A 20,835-nucleotide genomic window follows, 5' to 3' on the forward strand; every position below is an offset into this window, starting at 1 on the left:
TGCATGATGCCATTGTGAAGATTCATGTACCACTTCCATGGACAGGATGCCCATTTTGTAATAGTAACTTCTCGCATCTAAGTCTGTTTGATTTTCTGTCATGGAGAATCTACATAGCCCCGTCTTTTTGTCTTGATGAACTGTGCATCATTGTGTTGAACTGTGCTGAACTTGCATCATTACTGTAATGTCCGTTCATGCTTTTCGAATGTGTAGAAAGTCAGGCAACCTAATATATACATAATTCAGTGTATCAAAATAAATAAATAAATAAATACATAAAGTGCATCAATCCTGGGATCCGTAAGAACAAAACTTGCTCCATCAAACCACCTTCTTGAGTCATGAAGGCTTTGCCTTTCACAGAGATTCATGCAGAGTATTTAGGAGTGAAGAGCAAAACAGAGATCAAAAATTGTATATCAAATTTAATGAGAAGCAACATTCCATACTGAAGTAATTTACTTTGGAGCATAGTAGTCTAGATTTACAGCATGTTCAAATGGTCTGAAGGTATTGGTAGCAATGTACACTTCCAGGACACTTTATCAAGTGGCCAAAAAAAAAAAAAATTTAAAAGCCTTTGTTTATAAAAGATCCTTGGTAATCTTCAGTATACAAAAATTAGCTCTTCAATTTGATAGAAATATCAAGTATGGGCAAGTACAAGATAAACTCACACTGTATGCTTATTTTGTCAGTTTTCTTTTGATGTTAACAGGTACAAATCATAAGTTGTCCTGTAGGGAAAAAAATGCTGAGTGAATACTTCTGAGAGTAAAACCACTATATTCAGTGACATTCTGTTTCATTTCATAATATAATTGTTATTGATGAGTGTCTGGGTAAGGTCTAGAAAAGTACATACAGCGAAACTTAGTTTGATTTTTGGATGACTTCTTTCACCTCAGAATTTCTCTAGGAAACACCATGCTTGATGTTCATCATTCAGTATGTAGTTGTTCCAAGTATCTGAAATAAAGATGTGTAACGCAAGTAACCAAGCACAACTAATATGGTGAGTACTACATCGCTTAACGTGTATTCAGCAAAGTATTTCAGAGATTTAGATGAACAACTTTCAGTCAACTTATTGATTACATACAGTTGTCTAAGAAATGTGGGCAAAACAAGGCTGGTTTTCAAACAATACATTCATCAAAACATAGGTGTTAAATTCACAACATTACTTATAATGAGTAGTTTTAAATAATCTTACCTGAAATACACTATTTAACATGAATAAATATTTAAAAGCAATATATCTAATCAAAGATGATTTAACTGACTGCTTGTCAGGAAATTATCCATTGACAATTGTCTTTTCCTGTTGAATGAATCAACAAAATGAACAAATGCTGAGGTAAAAGGAACCATCATTTTTCTTTAGAGCAATATACTCTGTGTGAGAATGATAACTTGATCTTAGAGCCATATCAGTTTTGCAACCAGTGTATTAAAGAAAATGGAAAAATTATTGAAATGATAGAAAGAACAATATTTTAATGTTATTAAAACTATGATGAATCATGGAAATATTACTACATTAATAAGTCTTTAGTCACATAAGGCATTTTTTTACTCTTTTTTTTAGGCAATCAAAGACAATGCAAAAACTGGAGAAATAAAATAGACAAGATAGGAAATGTTTGAAAAATTCTTAAGCAGCTAAATAAAACAAAGATTTAGGTCTGCATTTCTAAAATTCCTCTTGACGCATACCAGTTAATTTCTGGCCGTTTTGTATGCTCTGAGGAAGACAAAGCAAAGTCCCTCACATATATAGCTTTTGGCTTAAAAATGTGGCAATGCCTTCAAGCCTGGAGTACTGGGGGGGGGGAAGGAAAGGATTATGAAACTTATTTTAGTGATTGCCATTTCTATTAAATGACATATATACATGCTAAATATATGTATCCATGTATATAGGATGTATATAAGTCATATTTTACCCATGTATACTCTCACTACATATGTGTCTGTGTGTGTATGTCTAGTGTGTGTGATAGAGGTAAAAAATATAATAAGCAACAGGTGTTTGTTGTTGTTGTTTGGTTTTGGTTTTGGTTTTGTCTCTGAAAGAAGTAAAAAAGTAGTTAAATCAATAGTTGTGGCGAGTGCCAGCCTGTGGTAACTATTTCAAAAAATAATTGGTTTTAGGATTCAGGATAGTCCTTTCTGTTTGTCTCCCTCACTGACAATACCTGCTTTTCTCATTTAACATAGCTGGCAAATTTAGAGTTGAAAACCTTGCCCTGTGTTCAGTCTGTTAACATTCTTTAATTTCGTTTAATTTGGAAAGTGAACGTGTCTGCCTTGTGATAGGCATAGCAAACATACACAGAAATTATGCCAGAGAAAAAGCCATACTAGCTAATTAGATATCTGGAAAGGGATTTAAATATAGATGACTTGGATAGTTATAGATGCAATTTATCTTTGCTATTTACCTCTTACTTTCTTCATTCATCCCTATGTGTGTAAACATTGGAAAATGGTAAAAGAAAGGCGTAGAATTTACTGATGATAAAGGCTCACTGTGCTCTGTGTCAGTGGAATCAGAAACAAAAAGACTAAGTCTTTAAATATATTAAGAAAAAAAAAAAAAAAGAAACCCTATAACAGCCACAGTGCCTTCACTACTTGAGGCCAAAACAAACAAACTTGCAAACAAAAACAGACAGCAATTTGACAGAAATTATATTTATTTATACTTATATTCATATCATATTCACATATAAAGTACCTAAGAAGGGTAAGAATATGAGGTGGCCTATTAGTAACTCAGCAATTACTCACAAAAAACGAAATAACAACAAAAAAAAACCATAAGACTTTGCTGAAACAATAAGACTACATCTTTAAACATTAAAAAAAAAAAAAGAAACATTAAATGCATCCCTGTTCTGTACCTGAAATGGATGTATGGATGTTGGATACTATTCTATGTGAAAGAAGTGGGCATAGAAGATAATCTACAGGAAAAGAGACAGAAACATAAGCTAAATTTAAAGAATTTCAATTCTTCATGCATGAAAAATATGTAACAAGATCTAAAATTAACTATTTGAAAATCCATGTGAAACTTTAATATCAATATTTAGTAAGTGAGTATTGGAAAGATGGGGAAATTAACAAGAGTTAGAGGACTGCCATTTCCATATTTCCTTCAATTAACGGTTAAGAAAAAAATAATGCAGCTTCTGTCTGGCTAGCCCAGAAAAGTAATTGTATGGGTTATTCATCAAAACATTTGTGCACATTACACTTTTAGATTTTTTTTTTTTCTTTCCAAACATCTTTTTGGGCACAATATCATAATAATCAAAACACGGCCCACTGGTGATACAGGGATACTACGGTATTTTTCTGGAGTTTAAAATTATAGTACGAGATAAAGCACCTATCTTATTTAAGCTTTTTTTTTTTTTTTCAGACTTTATCTTGTGCAAAAAAACACAATAATAGGTTATGTCTTGATTTACTATAAACATAGAATGGATTCCACATAAAATAAAAAAGGCTTATTGTTCAAACTTTTCTTTTTTGTCTTATTTTTTATTGGATAACAACTACTACGAAACAAATGAAGTTTTATTTAGTATACTGTTGTATCACAGTGTGAAGCACCAGACACTGGCCTTGGAAAATGAAATAATATCTTAACAATAGACAAGTTTTTGGATGCGGTACGAAAAACCCTAAAGTGTCTGGTTGATTTGCCTTGCATACATATTCAGATTCATATTGTTCACTTCATATAGGGTTAGACAAAAATCTCCCCCTTGATTAGTTGGATACCTTCTGGTTTTTTATTTGTTTGTTTGTTTTGCTATTAATTTATAACTTTTCTCTAAAATATAGAATATAGCAAACTTGTTATGATTATTTATGAGTATCATCTGTTACGAACACCTCATTTTTTTTTTATTTGCTGATTTTTCCCTCCAAATCTAGTAAGAATAGAAAAATGAAAGACTGATCCATAGAAAAGGCAGCCAACATTATGGCAAATTAAAAAGTAACACGTTGGTGTTTTGATGACAGCTAAGTGTGTTCCTTAACACCAACAGAATATAGACAGGATATAACATCATAGCTGTTTCAGGTGCTTACATTACATTTTGTCTTGTGAGAATCCATCTTAATTAAAAATATATATATTTAATAAATTACAGGGTGTCTACTAAATGATTGCCAATGGTAAACTTAAGTGAATGATCTAATGGTTTCTCCTGGCCTTATGAAAATCCAAATGTTTAATTTTAATAAGCTGCTAGAATGAGGGAAGAATGGCTCATTTCTCTTTCCACAGAGTCTGACTGATAAAGAAATGTCAGGTCTGGGACTTATTCTTTAAGCATCTAAGGCCTTTGTTTCTCTGCTACCTATATTCAGAATACCATGTCTAGTCATATCATTAAGAAGTTTATAAGTTTATATCTTGACTTGTTTATCAAACTTCTCACCTCCATTTTCTCCCCCCCCCCCCAAAAAAACAACTTTACTCTGCTAAAGTTATGTTTCTAAAGACAAAGCTTTTCTCCTACATGAAACAAGAGCTGTTTGCTTTTGATTCATTTTATTACCACTAGGCTGCCTTCAAGGATCATCGAGGAGGAACATTCACCTGATCCAGCTTTGCACACAACTCAGTGGGCCACAGTGGTTGCCTAAAGTCAGTTCCTATGAACACTTGCTCCTATAACTCCTTCATGAATAACAGAAACATAAAGCAGCACCTGACATTTGGTGGGTTTAGTCAGTGGTATAAACATATATTTTCTTGCTGAGAAAAAAAAAAAAAAAGATGCTACAAATGGTACAGATTAACTGAATTATGAGAATACATGGAAGAAGGAAGGAATCTATTTGTTGTTAATACCTTAGGTGTTTAAATCTTCTCTTCTGAATTTCCTGGCAGAAATCAGCTCATTCTCTAACAACCTCTCTAGTTCCTAGTTTAGTCACACTTTCAACTGTAAGAATAAAAAGGGCATTTTAAAAAATAAGCCTGAAATAAGTATTTCAACACTGCCTTCATACAATCACATTAAATAGGGATTGAAACAACTGTAATCCCTTTCTCCTTGGCAATTATCATAGTTTGTCTGCAAATTTTGATTGTTTTCATTATTTTTGTACAAATCTAGCAATACAGCTGAATTCTGTGTGCATGAGATTTCCTTTTGGAATATGTGAAGTCCGTTGAGCCTTTTCAGTACTGTGGCCACATAGCACTTGCAGTAAATACTTCCAAACAAACCTTAGAACTGATCCTAGAGAGAATCATCAAGAGAACTCTGTAAAAGGTAGAGAGGCAACACAGATGCTTTTTACTCTCTTTCTGATATGTACTTTTGTTCATTAAGGCAGGATTCGAAAGGCAGTAAAACTGGACCTTACAGGCAGTGCTAGAGCAGGAGGGTTCCCAGAACAAAAAGGCAAACATGCTACAGTGTCCATTTTTCTATCAGATCTTTAACCTCTGCCCACTAAGGTCCCTTTCAGCAATTCAGCAGCAGCAAAAAGAAAACCCTGTTATCCATTTCAGCCATTTTAAAAAGGTATGGGAGATGATGCCGTGCTTTCTTACATGAATTAATTCATTTTCCCAGTGGTGATTCTTGATTTTCGGTTCCAACCTAAGGAACCTGCTTTGGCAGGGGTGTTGGACCCGATGATCTTTCAAGGTCCCTTCCAACCCCTACAATTCTGTGATTCTGTGATTACTTATTTATTTATTTATTTATTTATTTATTTTTGGGGGGGATAATATACAGGTGCTAGATAATGTATGCTGAATATCATATAATTGTACCAGTGACAAATTTTAATTACAGGATGGCTGAACTCAAATTCTTTCTGACCTCTCTGTCAACAATCTGAAATAGACTTTCATATCGAAATTTGTACTTCTGGTTTTGATTTGTCTACCAGTTGGAAAGTCTCCCCAGCTCCCCCAAATGAAAGAAATCTATGTTTCTGTACTTTTATTTTATTAGTAATATTGCTACCATCAACTAAAATGAACAATTAACTTGTCCAAAATAAATATTCACAATTCTACCTGTTTCTATCATTTTAAAGTATTTTAACATGAGACCATTTAGGAAAAACAGCTTTTCTTGATCTCCATCCTATAGAACACCACAGGTTTTTGATTTCAGGTCAGATCATAATATAATACCCATTCTAATCCCGTTCTATACACTGTAATTAATTTATCATTTGTGATGTTTCTATTCTATTGTGAGAATTTTACTGTGGTTGTGGGCAATTGGTCTTGGGGAAGTCTTAGAACTTTATAATAATCAATAACATTTTTGCCTAAATAGGAAGGATTAAAAATGAATTTACTGACAAAAGAAAATAGATAATTATGGATTTTGGACACTTTCTCTTTTATATGAGCATGTAATTTTTAGCACTTTTTCAACCGAATAATTAGAGATTCCCCAGAGAAATTTAATATTCTGGATGACTTTATTCTTCAAAGATAAGCCACAAAGTAGTGGAATAAAGTATTGGCTTCCTCTTCTTTTGAGGAATGCAGGGGGTTGTAAAAAGCTGAGAGATTTCCAGAGTGATTTTTGAAACCATTTGGTGGAGTTTTCTGACTGTAGTTGAAAGAAAAGTGTCTATCCTCATCTGAATTTTGCTATACAAAATTTGAGCCAGAATATTCCTGGTCACTGGTCTTTATAGTCACTATCTTCTAAATTAATATACTGTGTTTCCATTTTAACCAAATGTTAAAACAACAACTTTTATTATTATTATTATTATTATTATTATTATTATTATTATTATTATTATTATTATTATTATTATAATTTTATAGGCCTGGGAAGTACAGCTAGATTTGGATTATGAAAGTTTTAAAGAGTATATTTACATTCCTTATAAATTGAAAGAAAACAAAACTTGTAAATTTTGTTTTTAAAATTTCAGTTCATTTGCCACACATGGGAAACAAAATTTGTCAAGAGGGTGTTTATTCCCAAAAGCGCAAGTGCTCATGTTGTATTGTTTGAAAGAGAAATTTTAAGAGCTGATTTGTGAATATGACATCTATATTTTCAACTTTTTAATTACTAGTTATCCACATTGGTTTGACATATAGGTAAGTAATTCAAGACATTCAAATTTCAGTGATGTGGAAGCATTTCACATGATCCATAGTCAGGATTTCAAGAGCCAATAGTTATAGACAGCAAACGTGAAGAAGGGATTCACCTGTTCATAGCTAGATGATTACATGCAATTAGGCTTAAAACAGACAAAATGAATACTTAGAGTGGATTTTTGAAATATGAAAGACTTTGGTAAAACAATCCCAGTCCCACTGAGGAGCAAAAGCACACTGGTTCATGCAGAGGTGACAGCTCTTCTGTGAACACGATATCTATCCACTGAATTTGCTTTGGTCTGCAGTGGATTCTAAGATGAAATATTTTGTCTGAACTGGAGTACTGGCATGCCTTATGCATCTCCATTTTAAATGTACAGGTTTAAAATTATGTTTTTGGTGATTTTTTTTTGTTTGTTTGTTTTTCTTTCCTGTGGTATTGAAGGCTTTAAGCTATTACCATGGAAACTGTTTGCATCAGAATACTACTTTTCCCTCTAGCTATTTCAGTATCATTAAATCCTTGCTAATACTTTATTATTCGCTATCTTTTAAGCCCATATGCACTTCAATATCTAATTTATTTAACAAATTGTGTCTGAAAAAAGAGAAAAACTTATAGCACAATAAACAACACTATTAATTACTCTGTGGAGCAGGAAGCCTCTATATTTGTCAGCAACATTACGCCTTCAAAATAATGGCACCTGGTAATTAAGTATGAATATATTCTATTATTAGAGGATATATTCTTTCTCTTACATTTATTTATAATAAAGAAAAGTGAAGTTGCATTTATTATAGCTGTGGCCTTTATCCTGCTAAAACAAAGCAAGGAGAAAAGAAAAAGGCATTCAGCCTGGGAACATATAAGAAAAAATATGTCACTATGGCAACGAAAATGTCATTTGTTATACTTTACTCATTACAGCATTGGAAATGACTTTATTAAAAGAAGAAAAAAAGTCCTCTAAATTTAGGAAGGACATCAAATACAAATTATTTATTTCTGAAAGGCCAGTGTGGCTGGTTAGAGTTTGGCGTTGTATCTTAAAATTCTTACATGATTAGTCCTCATTCACATAAGGAGTTTTCATTCACCTTATGAAGTATTCCTGCTTAAACAATTCCTACACAAAAGGTATTAGAATCAAATTCTGGTCTGGGAAATACCAATTTAACTAAAATGCAACTCAATCATAACTATCTTCATCACTACACCAAAATAACCTAGATGGTACGTTGACTTCTGCTGGCAAGACAGATGAAATTTGCTTTAACCAGAGTGGCATAGTATTTATTTCATACAATAAGAAGAGTGTCAGTTCCTTAGCTAGGTTTCTGCAGGCTATGAAATCAACCTCTGTAAAAATACATTTGCTTTGGAACAGAGTTGGATTGTGTGTTTTGGGATCTGACTGTGTAGCTAAAGAGAGAGGAAGGAGATCCTTGGCAAGAAAAAGAGAAAATGCATCAAACTGTTCAAATATGATTTTGAGAGCCTTTAAAAACTTCTGAATTTAATGTGCTAGTTTTGTTCTGTATTAGCATTTACGTGAGCAATAACAGAGTCAAAATGCAGTGACATTGGACTGACTCATATGATTGATAGCCACATGATTCAGAATGCGGACTTTGCTTTGAATTATTGCCCTAGCTCCTCTATAGGCCAACAGTGTATACTTCTGCTTGTGCTTTCTGTAGCTCATAAGCTTCTTCTTGTTTGCTTCCTTCAGTCCACTCCCAACAGTGGAAGAGAAATAATAGTTGATTGCAATTGAATACACAAGAAATCTCTTTAAGCCAAGACTGCTTTTTCCATTTACTTCTATTATTTTTGTCTATTTGATTCTTTAAGGGCTACCTTGGAATGTATGAACTAAGAATATATTTATGCTTTGATAGTTTAACTAGTCCTAATGCATATGGGATACAGTGTTATTTTTTTTTTTAATTTTATTTTTAACCAATAATTAAGTAAAACTTTTTGTGATAATGACACCAGTTTATCCTTATAGTATTTGCCTTAAATTTTCTCTATCCTGGTATAAAATACTGAGTTGCTCACTACTGAAAACCTTAGAGACAATCCCTGTTATTAGAAGTAAAGTTATGATGAAATCTGTATGCACTGGTGATCATCAAGTGTTATAGAAACATTTTCTGATTGCACGTTTTTGATTCTATAGCTATTTTCCAAATGCCCTTGCTGTAGTGCATATGCACTTCTGTAATTATAGATGCCACATTGCTTTTCATGCTCCTCTATTCTTTGTCACTACAATAAATCCTATCTATCTGATTAGTTAGACACTTCATATGTTGTGATATTTTTTTGCTTCAGAATAAAATAAATAAAGCTATTAATTTTTCCATTGTTAAGAATAAAAAGGAAATAAATGTTTAGGTTTGTATCATGAGCTCTAGTACTGCTGATGTTGTCAGGCCATTTTCAGTAGTATGCAAATGGCTAATGTTTTTGAGTTGTGTTTTCATATTGCCATGCAGCAGTTAAAAAAGAAATAGTTTCCCCATCTGTATGCAACTACTATACAACAGAGTTTCTAAATGTGTAATTTATGATATGTAATAAAATATCCTCTTCTTTTCAGTCCATTGACTAATAAAGTAACAGCATTTAAGAACATAATGTTAGAACACATGATTTCTTGAAAATATTTTGTTTTGAGTGCAGTGCTGCTCTCTGTGATTCAGGCATCGTAAGACAACCTTTCCCTTTAGACTCCCTCCTACCTGTAGAGAGCCACCTTTAAGAAAGCCAGTTAAGTTGGCACATATACAAGTACCTTTCCCTGGAATCTGTTGGAAGTGTCTATGGCAGAGGACAGGGATTTGCACTTAGAAGTTGCTTTTACTATCTTCCCTCTATCATCAGTCTTGCGGCAAGAGTTCTTCCTTGCATTCGAGGAACTAGTGACCTTGGACAAGCCATATCTGCTGTACTCAGTCTTGTACTTGAAGCCTGAAAAGCCCCAACATTGAGGGTATAGCCATGCTAGTGATCCACAGGTAAATTCCTCTAGTCCAACTACTATTATATGTAGAAATGGAATTTCAAATAAGAATGCAGTGCTTAAAGTTCTCATAGACGGACTTAGACACCAGCACTACTTTGGCCCAGATGCTTTTGAAGATATAAGCTCTCTCTCCTCCTGGGTCCATAAAGCTACCAGAGAGACATACATAAGAGCCCTGTTGTTCAGTAACATGTAGCTCACATGCTTGCGAGCAGTGCTGGACAAAATTGTCTTGAAAATCCAACACTATACGAGATATACACATTGTTAATTCCAAATACCAGCCCTGCTCTGTGGCAGTCTGACACACTTATATAAATACTTGCACTTTATTATGCAAGTGTCATGGGGGTTATGATATATGAGCAACTATAATGTTATTTTGAAAGAAGCGATTAATCAACTATAACAAAATGAAGACTTGCAATAACTATAATAAGCACTGGAGTGGGAACAAATTTTCATACAAAATTTTAATCAGGTCCACATAAAATACAAAGGCTTTTTTATAAAAATATTGAGGCCAGAAAATGAATTTGTTTTTCAACTTCAGTTTTGTAAATGAAACAATAATTTATTTAGAAATTGAACTTTGAACTATGTCTACACTCAATAAGGTAAGCATTTAAGGTGGGATTCATTGCATTTAACTTTGGCAAAATAAATATTGTTTAGACATATAAAATCTGAATCAGAGCTTTAGACAATATGACGTATGAGAAACTAGAATAAAGAAATATATTAAAAAACTCTAAAAATCCCTGTAAATCAAATATAATATTGTTTAAATAAACAATATTATCTGATCTATCAACATCTCTAGGAACATTTCTTTTAATCTCTAGCTCTGATGTTACTGAAAAGTGAAGAAGAGTGAGAGACTACTCTAAATATTTTTCATCTTTATATAGGTGTTTAAAACAGCTGTATGAATCATTCTCTGAATAAATGTGTTTCCACTGATTATAGATGGAGCAAATATTGCTCAGCTTAAGCATTTTACTTTTTAGAAGGTTAAACAAGAAACACTGAGTTTCAGGTAGAATTGTTAGACCTGAAATTTATACACATTCGCGTGTGCATAAAAGCACACACACACACACACTGTTTTATTTTGTTTGTTCAGCAAACAAAAAAGGGAGGAAAAACACAAAACAAAAACAAACAAAAAGAAAGGGAAAAAACAAACAAAACCCGACTTTTTCTACAACACTACAAAAGTAAAATATGCTGATATCTCCATTGCAGTAACACCAAAGGTCACAATCAATTCTAGGTCTGTTGTATAGGGCTACCTACAAATTGGTTGAGAACAACAGTACGTGCCCAAACTGTTATTGTCTGTTAGCTAGGACATAACTCGTGGAAAAATAAAACAAAGAATAGAAAATAGTCAACTTCAGTAATAACAATGGAGTCTTAGCAGTAACAGTAATCACAGAAGAAATAAAAACAAATTGACTGGTTGGATCTTTGTTCAACAGGACCCAGGGAATAAAAATACTAATAATAAAATAATGAAAAAAAAAAAAAGCAGAACAAATAATATAACAAATGTAAGATGAATGATGCCACCATTTATAATTGAAAAATATGCTCATAGTGCATAAAATTTTTACAACACAAAACTAATACAAATTCATTGAACCTATTATCCTACCTATCCTCACTTAATCTCTTACTGAAACTCATGACGGTATTAGGTTTGAAATCCTAAAATATAGAGAATTGTCTTTAAAAATTGCTGTATTTCTTAGTTCCAGCATATTAGAATCTTAGAGGAAAATTTCACATGTATCTAAACTGAGCTTTAGACAACATGAAGAATGAGAAGCTAGTTAAAAAAAAAAAAAAAAAAAAAAAAACTTCTAAAAAGCCCTGTAAATCAAAACCTCTTAATTGGACACAGCTTTAGGCACAGGAGGACAAAGCAGATAATGTCATGAGTTGATCCCACTGATGATTTGTGTGATAGAAGTTATCAAATAAACCAAATGTCAACAGCAAAACAAACAAGAAAGTTCTCAGCCACTTATCATAAATGTGTTGACTTTTCTCCTTCTGACAGTTTAAATGGATGATTCTGTCATGCAATTTCACCTCAGGGAATTATTAAAAACACCACAGCAATAGATGCCATCTGCAAGAAAAACATGAATGATACCATGTAAGATTGCCCTTGGGATATTAAGGATATACTAGATTCCTCTGCTGGTATGTTTTTCCTCAGCCACCTTGAAACAATACAACATATAATGAATGAAGCAGTCAAACTGGAATTTTAACACAAAATTTTGTGTGGGAATAATTGCCCCCCTCCTCTTTTTCTATACAGATGCTATTTCATTGAGGTCATTCCTCTTTCCTTGCACTACATACCCAAAGGGATGTTATGTACAACCGGAAAAAAATCTAATATCCTTGCAGAATATATCTTAATCCTTGCTGAAGGATTCTGTATCAACTTGAATTTGTCTGATCACAAAATTGGCACCATTTCTTCAGCCAATTTCTCTTTTTTCTTTAAAATAAATAAAATTCTGTAAAGTCTGTAAATAAAAACCTTGCTTCTTGTAACACCATACACAGCTAAATACAGCCACAATAGCTGGGCTTCCCTTTCTTTGCAGATTACCAGAACCGTGAGAAGATTCTGAGATGTGAGATGTATTGAAAATGGTCTCCTTGTGAAACAGATAGCTAAACTGGTTAGTCTACAAGAAGTAGAGAAGACATTGATTCTTCTCAATTTTTGCAGGGAGGAATTTTAGGTAGTTACCAGAAAGGACATTATGTTTAAGAAACTATTGCTTTTGCATAAGGTTTGTACCTAGTGGTCCAGATATTCTCAGCAATCTGAATACCAGAGAGAGATCCTACCACCATGCAGATCTCTTCCTCCTAACTTCCTAAAATGCCTGTGCTATCCACTTTCTACTGGACTTACAGAAGTGGGAACCAACAGGCTGCAGCACTGTCCTCTCACTTCTGCATCTGCTCTAATATTCTAGTCTAATGATAACTTGGTCAGGTATAAACTGTAGTCTAAAGTTTGTCTAAACTAAAGTGTTGTCTAAAGTTGACAAGTCAGCTTGTCAAAGCACATGAACTTCCACAAGCTTTCCAAAGTATGCAAAATTCCCCAGGGGCAATTTAAATTAGTGATTATAACTAAAATTAACCATTTTTCTTTACCATAAAGGACTAGGTGCAAAATATTTGTAAAATTTGAGTTGTCTTGATTTCACTGTTACTAATGTGGTAATTTGTGTTTGCAGTGGTGTAAATACTGCTACAGATCACTGAATCCATTTCATGATATTGAATTAGCACTACAAAAGAAAAAGGCACCTGGTGATTTGGACAATGGATTGGTGCTTAAGATCTTGTGGAAAGGATGAGGAGTGAGGAAACAGAGTAAGATAGTATTTGTTTTATTTTTTGTTGACATTTTGTATTATGATGCCTATTATCAATTAACAATTATGGAGAAATAGAGGTTATTACCTCTGCAAAAGAGGAGGACAGTTCTCAGCTATTGTTCTACTCTTTCTGACTTTTGGCCAGCTTAACAACACACAACTCAAATAAACCGGTCAACTTTATTCTGCTTATAAACAGACACTGTTGGAAAATATAATTGATACATCCTGTTGAGTCCTAAGCCAATTTCATTCCAACTTTTCCATTTCCTTATAATGCTCAAACAGGCACGAGAGAAAGTCACGCTAATTTTACACAAGCTAGCACTCACAGTCCACAGCTACCAATGTAAAGCCATTCTGACACACTGTTATCAGACTGAATGTCTTTATATTCAGTAGGATCTGGCTCTAAGGAAATATGAAAATAAATTAGCTATTAGCTTTATTAATTAAAAAAGTCATTCTGGTGGAAAATAGAAGGTTGTAATTTTAAGCTCTTAATTTAGTTAGTCTATGTTAGCCTGCTAAGCTCCGTAGGTTCCCTCATGATAAAAAAGTTGTGGGAAAAAAAAAAAAAAATTCTTCAATTGTACCAGATGTCCAGCTACTTAGTGTACCTGGACAAGGTGAAACAGCAGAAGGTGTAAGTGAGTTTAGTTTCCATGGTTCTGAAAAACAGCAGATTTCTTTCTGTATATCTTAATATTTTGCTTATGCAGTAGAAACTAGGCAGCTAAAGTTCACTGGAAGGCCATCATATTGTTGTGATTCTCATAACACACACACACACATCAGAAGTGATATATATGCACCTTAAAGCAGCAGTAACATTTTTCTGTGTATTAGCATATTATTTGCAGCTTTCAAATACCAGTATTTAACCAAGAGAATGCCATTTTTATCCCACCCAAGCTTATGTGATCATATGTGACTCAAACACCTACATCTATTCTATTGGATATGGTTAGAAAATAAGGTCAATACAAACTACTGGTGTGAAGAGGTCATCATGAAAACTTCATCAGCACTGGGGCTCAGTGGCTGAGCACTGCTGGTGACCTGAATCTAGTTAGAGGTTAGCAAAAATCTTTTGCTTTGAAACAGAAAAAAATGTAATTTGAAAACTTTGATGAAGCTGTCAGGCTCTGAAAGTCAGAGACTACCCTGGGGACAAAGATAATATTACTGAGTAGAACAAGCCCTCTTCTGTAAAGAAAGAATTCATTCTCTTAGAGGCGTAGGTGGAGGATAAAAAGTCTTTTAAGTGATTTTCTGATGGAATTATGTTGGCAGAGGTTTTGTCTTTCTGGCTTTTAAAATATACACAGAACAAGGACATCATCAAGATGACAATTTCATAAGGAGCTTTTCAACCTCTGTCTTGTTCTCAGCTGAAGAAGGGCAAAGTCCTGCTGCTTAACTTCAGTTCAAAGCCATTTTAAGCTGAGGTGTTAATTTTACTTTTAATTGAATAGATTAATTTTCCCCCCTTGTAGATTCTGAGGGAATATAAAAGAAGATATATAAAACCATTACAGACAGTTGTTAGGTAAACAGATCAGAGAGAAAATTTAAAATAGATCAGTCATATAAAGTAAGTTTGGAAGAAACTTTGGTAGATCATCTAGTTCAGGTCAACTTTCTAAACTTGACAGATAGGCAATCTAAAGGCCAACATTACCCATGTTTTGGTGCAAAACAGTATTTCCTTCTTTTTCTCAAATGCTCAAGCTGTCATGTAACCCAGACACCATCACTGATACCTTTCATTTCATGAATATTTCTAATATTGACACTTAGAGTGCATATCTGAAATTCATCTGTATTGTAACAATTTGTTTTAAGAAATAAACCTAAATCAAAATCTTCTTCCCAGTTTCCCAAAACGCAATGGCTCAGATAAACTGAGGTAACATTTCAACTTTTCCTAGATTGCATATATTTGTGTGATGTTACAGTTGGGCAGCTTGAAAGGGCAGATTTTTTTTTACTAATGAGATACCAAAGAACAAGGTTTTGTAAATTTCTTGCTAAAATTTTAGTAAAAAAAAAAAAAAAAGGAAGTTTCATTTTACTTTTTGCTGACTTGATTATATTTTTTCTGGAAAAAAAAAAAGGAAAAGAAAAAAACCCGTCTCCTATTCTTCTTGGAGTAGAAGTCTTGTAATCAATAGATGATTAACAGCATATTTTTCCTTTAGCTGATACCCGTTTTGTATAACAGAAGAGATCTGAAACTGTGAAAACCAAACATTTATTAAATATTTGTCAATTATATTAAAAAAAAACAGGATTATACATAGTATCAAGTTTTCAGATCAAAACTGAAAACGTGTCACAAACAAAACCATATAACTTTTAAATTACAGTAACATTTTTCTTGAATTAGGCCTCAAAACATTAATTAATTAACAGTCAGTGATGTCCATGTTGGATTGCTCTATGCCTAACTTATCCAAAACCTGCACCTAGAGCATGCAGTCTGAATCTGCATCCATAATAGCTGTTCTTACCAGTGGGACAGATTGTCCCACTTTCATATTGTCAATCAAAATTTTCACAGAAGCCCCTCCCTCCCCTCTCAAGTTGAAGTAGGACTTCCACCTAGTTTATTGTGGATTATGCAGCTCAGAAATTCAAACTATTCTGAGAAGTAAAATTGGATTTAAATTCACTAAAGATCCTCATACTAAAGCACATATAGAACAAATCCACTAAGACTGTTGTACCCTAAACAGACACCAGTATGTTAAGTTCTATACCGTGGTATGGATTTTAGAAACAGTGATTCAGAAATGTACCATCTGTTGGTGGTTTGGGGCCCAAGTTAGGCCTACATTTCCAAAACCTGTGAAGTAGCATGGTGAGTTACTTTAGAACCATTGACTAGGCAAGACCTAGACTACGCCTACAGCTTCCTCACCAGGGGAGCAGAGGGGCAGGCGCTGAGTGTGACCAAAGGAGGGCAACAAAGGTGGTGAAGGGTCCAGAGGACAAGACATATGAGGAGTGGCTGAGGTCCCTTGGTTTGTTCAGCCCAGAGCAGAGCAGGCTGAGGGGAGGCCTCATGGCGGCCTGCAGCTCCCTCACGAGGGGAGCGGAGGGGCAGGCGCTGAGCTCTGCTCTCTGGGGACAGCGACAGGACCCGAGGGAACGGCATGGAGCTGGGACAGGGGAGGGTCAGGCTGGGTGTTAGGAAAAAGTTCTTCACTGAGTAGGTGGTTGGGCAGTGCAACAGGCTCCCCAGGGAGCCTGTCATAGCAGCAAACCTGCTGGAGTTCAGTAAATGTTTGGACAATGCTGTCAGCCATATGGTCTGATTTTTGGGTGGTCCTGTGTGGAGCCAGGAGTTCGACTCGATTATCCATGTGGGCCACTTTTAACTAAGGATATTCTGTAAGATTCTAATACAGACAACAGTTGATGTGAAGTTGTCATAAGGTAAATTCTATTCTTTTCTTTTCTTTTTTTTTTTTTTAATTTGCATAATATGCTGAATTATTCAATATACACTAACAGGGGAAATCTCAATTTATTACATTTGATATAGTACTGCAGAGAGAATAGTCTCTTTATATCAAAATTGATATGTAGAGACTTGGCTAGAATTAAAAATTATATATTTAAAAAATTCTTCAAGAGACTCCCATGGTTTGATCAACTTTTGTTGCCATGGTAACTGTATGTAAGAGTTTCATTAAGTATTTTGTTTCTTTTTTCTTTTTTCACATGATAAAATGAAATCAGTAAGAACATTTACTTAATGACTAAATAGCGGAGGACTTTTTATTTTATGTTTTGATCTGTTCAGATGTCAAAATTTAAATATAAGCTGAAAGTCTTTACTTTGATTCAACATGCCATACAATTAAATTAGCAGAAAGCCTAATTAACTATTTCAATCTGGCTGCTAATCAAGCAATTTGGTAACTCTAACTTTGCAGTTGAAGTTAGAGCACAGCTGTTTTCCCCACTGTTTCATTAATTTGTTGCACTCCAATGGTGGTAGACCTAGTGTATAATTCAAATTATATAATTTGGAAGAAGTGTTTGTAAACCAGTAGAACCTTTTACATATTGCATGGGTGAAGACTAGGGTCTTGTTTTATTTATTCAGGTGAATAAATAGCAGCAAGCAAACATAATTACCAGCATAATAAACCAAAAGCAAGCAAACGAACACAAAAAAAACCTACCACCACCAAAAAAAAAAATACAATAAAACACCACCACCACCACCAAAAAAACACTACTGTGACTTGTTTTCTCACTGGAAAGTGACATAAGGCAAACAGTTCTAGTTGTCACTTAAAATCTGTTTAAGAACACGAGGTGTGTTCAAATTAATCCTATATATATATACACACATTTGATAATACACTAAAAGATACAAAAAGATTATGGGATCTGATCAGTGCAACAAACACTTGATGGCTAGCTCCCATCCACTAAAGCAATAGCTATGAAGTTGATATATTTATGAGAAACTAAATAGAAAATAAAACTCCACATTTGAAACATCTGTGGAGAAGACAATGGAGGAGCCACCAAATGGATTACAGTCTGGTTGCCTATAAACAATTTTTCATCATTTTTACTTCTCATACTTCTTCATGAGATCTGAGTATAAGAATCAGCTTGACCTGTACCTAATTATTTCTTTCATACCTAAATTAGTTCACCTCCCTACTTTACTCCATTGACTGTGTCAGCCTCTTCTCACACCCATCCATTCCATCTTTTTGATGAAATATCCTTCTACTCAAATAGGAGCCCAAAAAACTCTGTACTAAACTCCTTGAACTTTGAGGAAGAAGTTAAATTCTATCACAATGTCCATTAGTTTTTCTCAGTATCTAACAGATAAGCAGGTTCCAGGAAGAGATATCTGATCTCTCCAGTTTAACCCCCCAAGGTCCACACTTACATGGTCCTGCTTTTCCAGTGTCTTCTAGGCGTTTTTCACAGAGACTGGCCCAAATTCATTTGCAGCATGATTAAGGTAGGAACCTGGATTGAAATCATCAGGTCCTACAATAGTAGGTTCACAACCCAACATGAAATAAACTACTTGTCTTTTCATACAATGTCCACTTCTGCTATGTAATAACATTATTTCTCAACTCTGCACACTACTCTCATTTTCTAAAGAGATTGAATGCTCCTGTGACTGACAAGTAGGCCATTAGTAATTTGGCATCTGGTACTTCAGACACTGAATTTAAAAGCAGGATTTATACACTCCAACCTGCCATATTCATTCTACCATAAACTTATGTCCTGAATGAAAAGACAAGGCTGAATTAATACGTCAGTTCCGTGTCCATAGCATTTGTGTTGCTGGTTCTTTTCAAAGGGGTGAAAAAGACGTATTTGGCAGTATGCATTGCAATGACAAAAAAGAAAATGTGGACATTTCTAATTCAATTATATTGTTTTAAAACATCCTTCAGGACGTTCAACTCTGTCACACATTTTAACCACATAATTTGAGGGATTCTTGGTAATTTTACAGACCTAAAGCAATGCATGGGTCATTTATAATTCCTGAAAAGTCACAGGCATCGTACTTAATAACAGATCAAAATTTGTTAAGTTTTAATTAATATTTAAATATTATTTTAATCTTGTTAATCTGGAATTGGTGTGATCCTTATCTGAATTTAAACAGTTCATACAGAGACAAAAGTAAGAATGTGGACTGAAAAGAAAACCAAAATCTTCATGAAACTTTCAGAATGAAGAGTTAGGAGGACAGAACAAAATATGTGTATAAGAACAAAGTAGAGGCTGCCCTTTGTTTTTTGGCTTCCTTCCTTTTCTAGATCTGGGTGTCATGAGAAGCTGCCTGTGGATGTGCTGTGCTCCTAACGGCCAGCTGGCCTGGGTGCCATCCAAGCCTTCTGCCTTTCTTCCTTGTGTGTTTGTGCACAGCTATTCCAGTTTGTTCTCTGTTCATACTGTCCCTAGTGCTTATACTACAAATCTCACTACAATGTGAGCTAAGAGGTTAAAATTTCAACCAAAGTCTAGAATTAACACCTTGCTATTTTAAAAAGGCTCTTATCACCCGGGAAGGTAGGGAAAAATCACACCACTTACTCATCAAGTACCTACTAGGTTCTGTACAATTCATGAACCAGATTCAGTGGAGACTCTCATGTACTGAGAATTTGCCATCAGTCTGGTAAAAGTGAAACAGAACAAAAACTCAAAAACGTCAAGCTGTTGGGAAGAAATGAAGAATTCTGTCCTGTTTGAAACCACAAGCTGTGTAATAGGAAATGGCAGCTTGTAATGCCTTGCTGGAGCAGCACCTAAAAATCCCCCACTTGCTCTCATCTGAGAAGTCATTCAAGTTATAATCTGAAAGGCCCGTAGCCAGAAAGAGAATGAAAAGAGAAACTACTAAGTAACTGAAGTATTACCATCCCCCTAGAAGAGGAAAATTAGACACTTGCTTTTCTTCCTGACAAGGTATGCTGATAACTGAATGCAATATGAAATGCTCTATAGTCTAGAATTCTTTAGGTTTTGCAATGCAATAGCTGAGCTACAGAACTACATTATAGGGTAATAGGACCTCAAGGTTTTTCTTATTCAAGTTTTAAAAAAACAGTAATAGCATAAATACTTTACCCTGTTATATCCTGAATCATCTGTTTTAGACTGCATTGGATACCAACCAATATATTCTTCCCCTCACTCCTTCTCCCCTCCCCCCCCCCCCCTTTTTTTCCCTGTACAGAGAGAAAAAAATAAAAGCTTCTTAGTTGAAATAGTCTACATTTTTATCACTTTCTTTAGTTTTTATTTCAAATAACTCTTGCATCCTCAGCATTAAATAATTTGCTTATCTAATCTCCTTCAGTCTAGAGAATGGTTTGAAAGCCTCTCTAAGTGTAACTCACTATGCACATTTAGCAACATTTCATGTAACTCATTTAGTGAGAAAGATCCCCTGTGCAACCTTTTCTAAATGTTTTGGTGTATCAAAGAGATCAGTACTAGTATTAACAATGGTACTGGCAAAGAAAAAAATGAATGAGACATTTTAAAACTCTGCATTGTTGTGAGGTTTGAATCAGTTTGATAGCAATTGCCATTTTACCAAGTTAGCTGTCTATAGCTAGCATAAGGGTTAATATGGATGCATTTTATAGAACCTAAAAAACAAAAACAAAAACAAAAAAAACAGTATTGTTCATCTGCTTCTTGCAATAATAGAGTGTGTGATTTA

The sequence above is a fragment of the Anser cygnoides genome, chromosome 5 (assembly GCF_040182565.1).
Source record: "Anser cygnoides isolate HZ-2024a breed goose chromosome 5, Taihu_goose_T2T_genome, whole genome shotgun sequence".
Classification (NCBI taxonomy): Eukaryota; Metazoa; Chordata; class Aves; order Anseriformes; family Anatidae; genus Anser; species Anser cygnoides.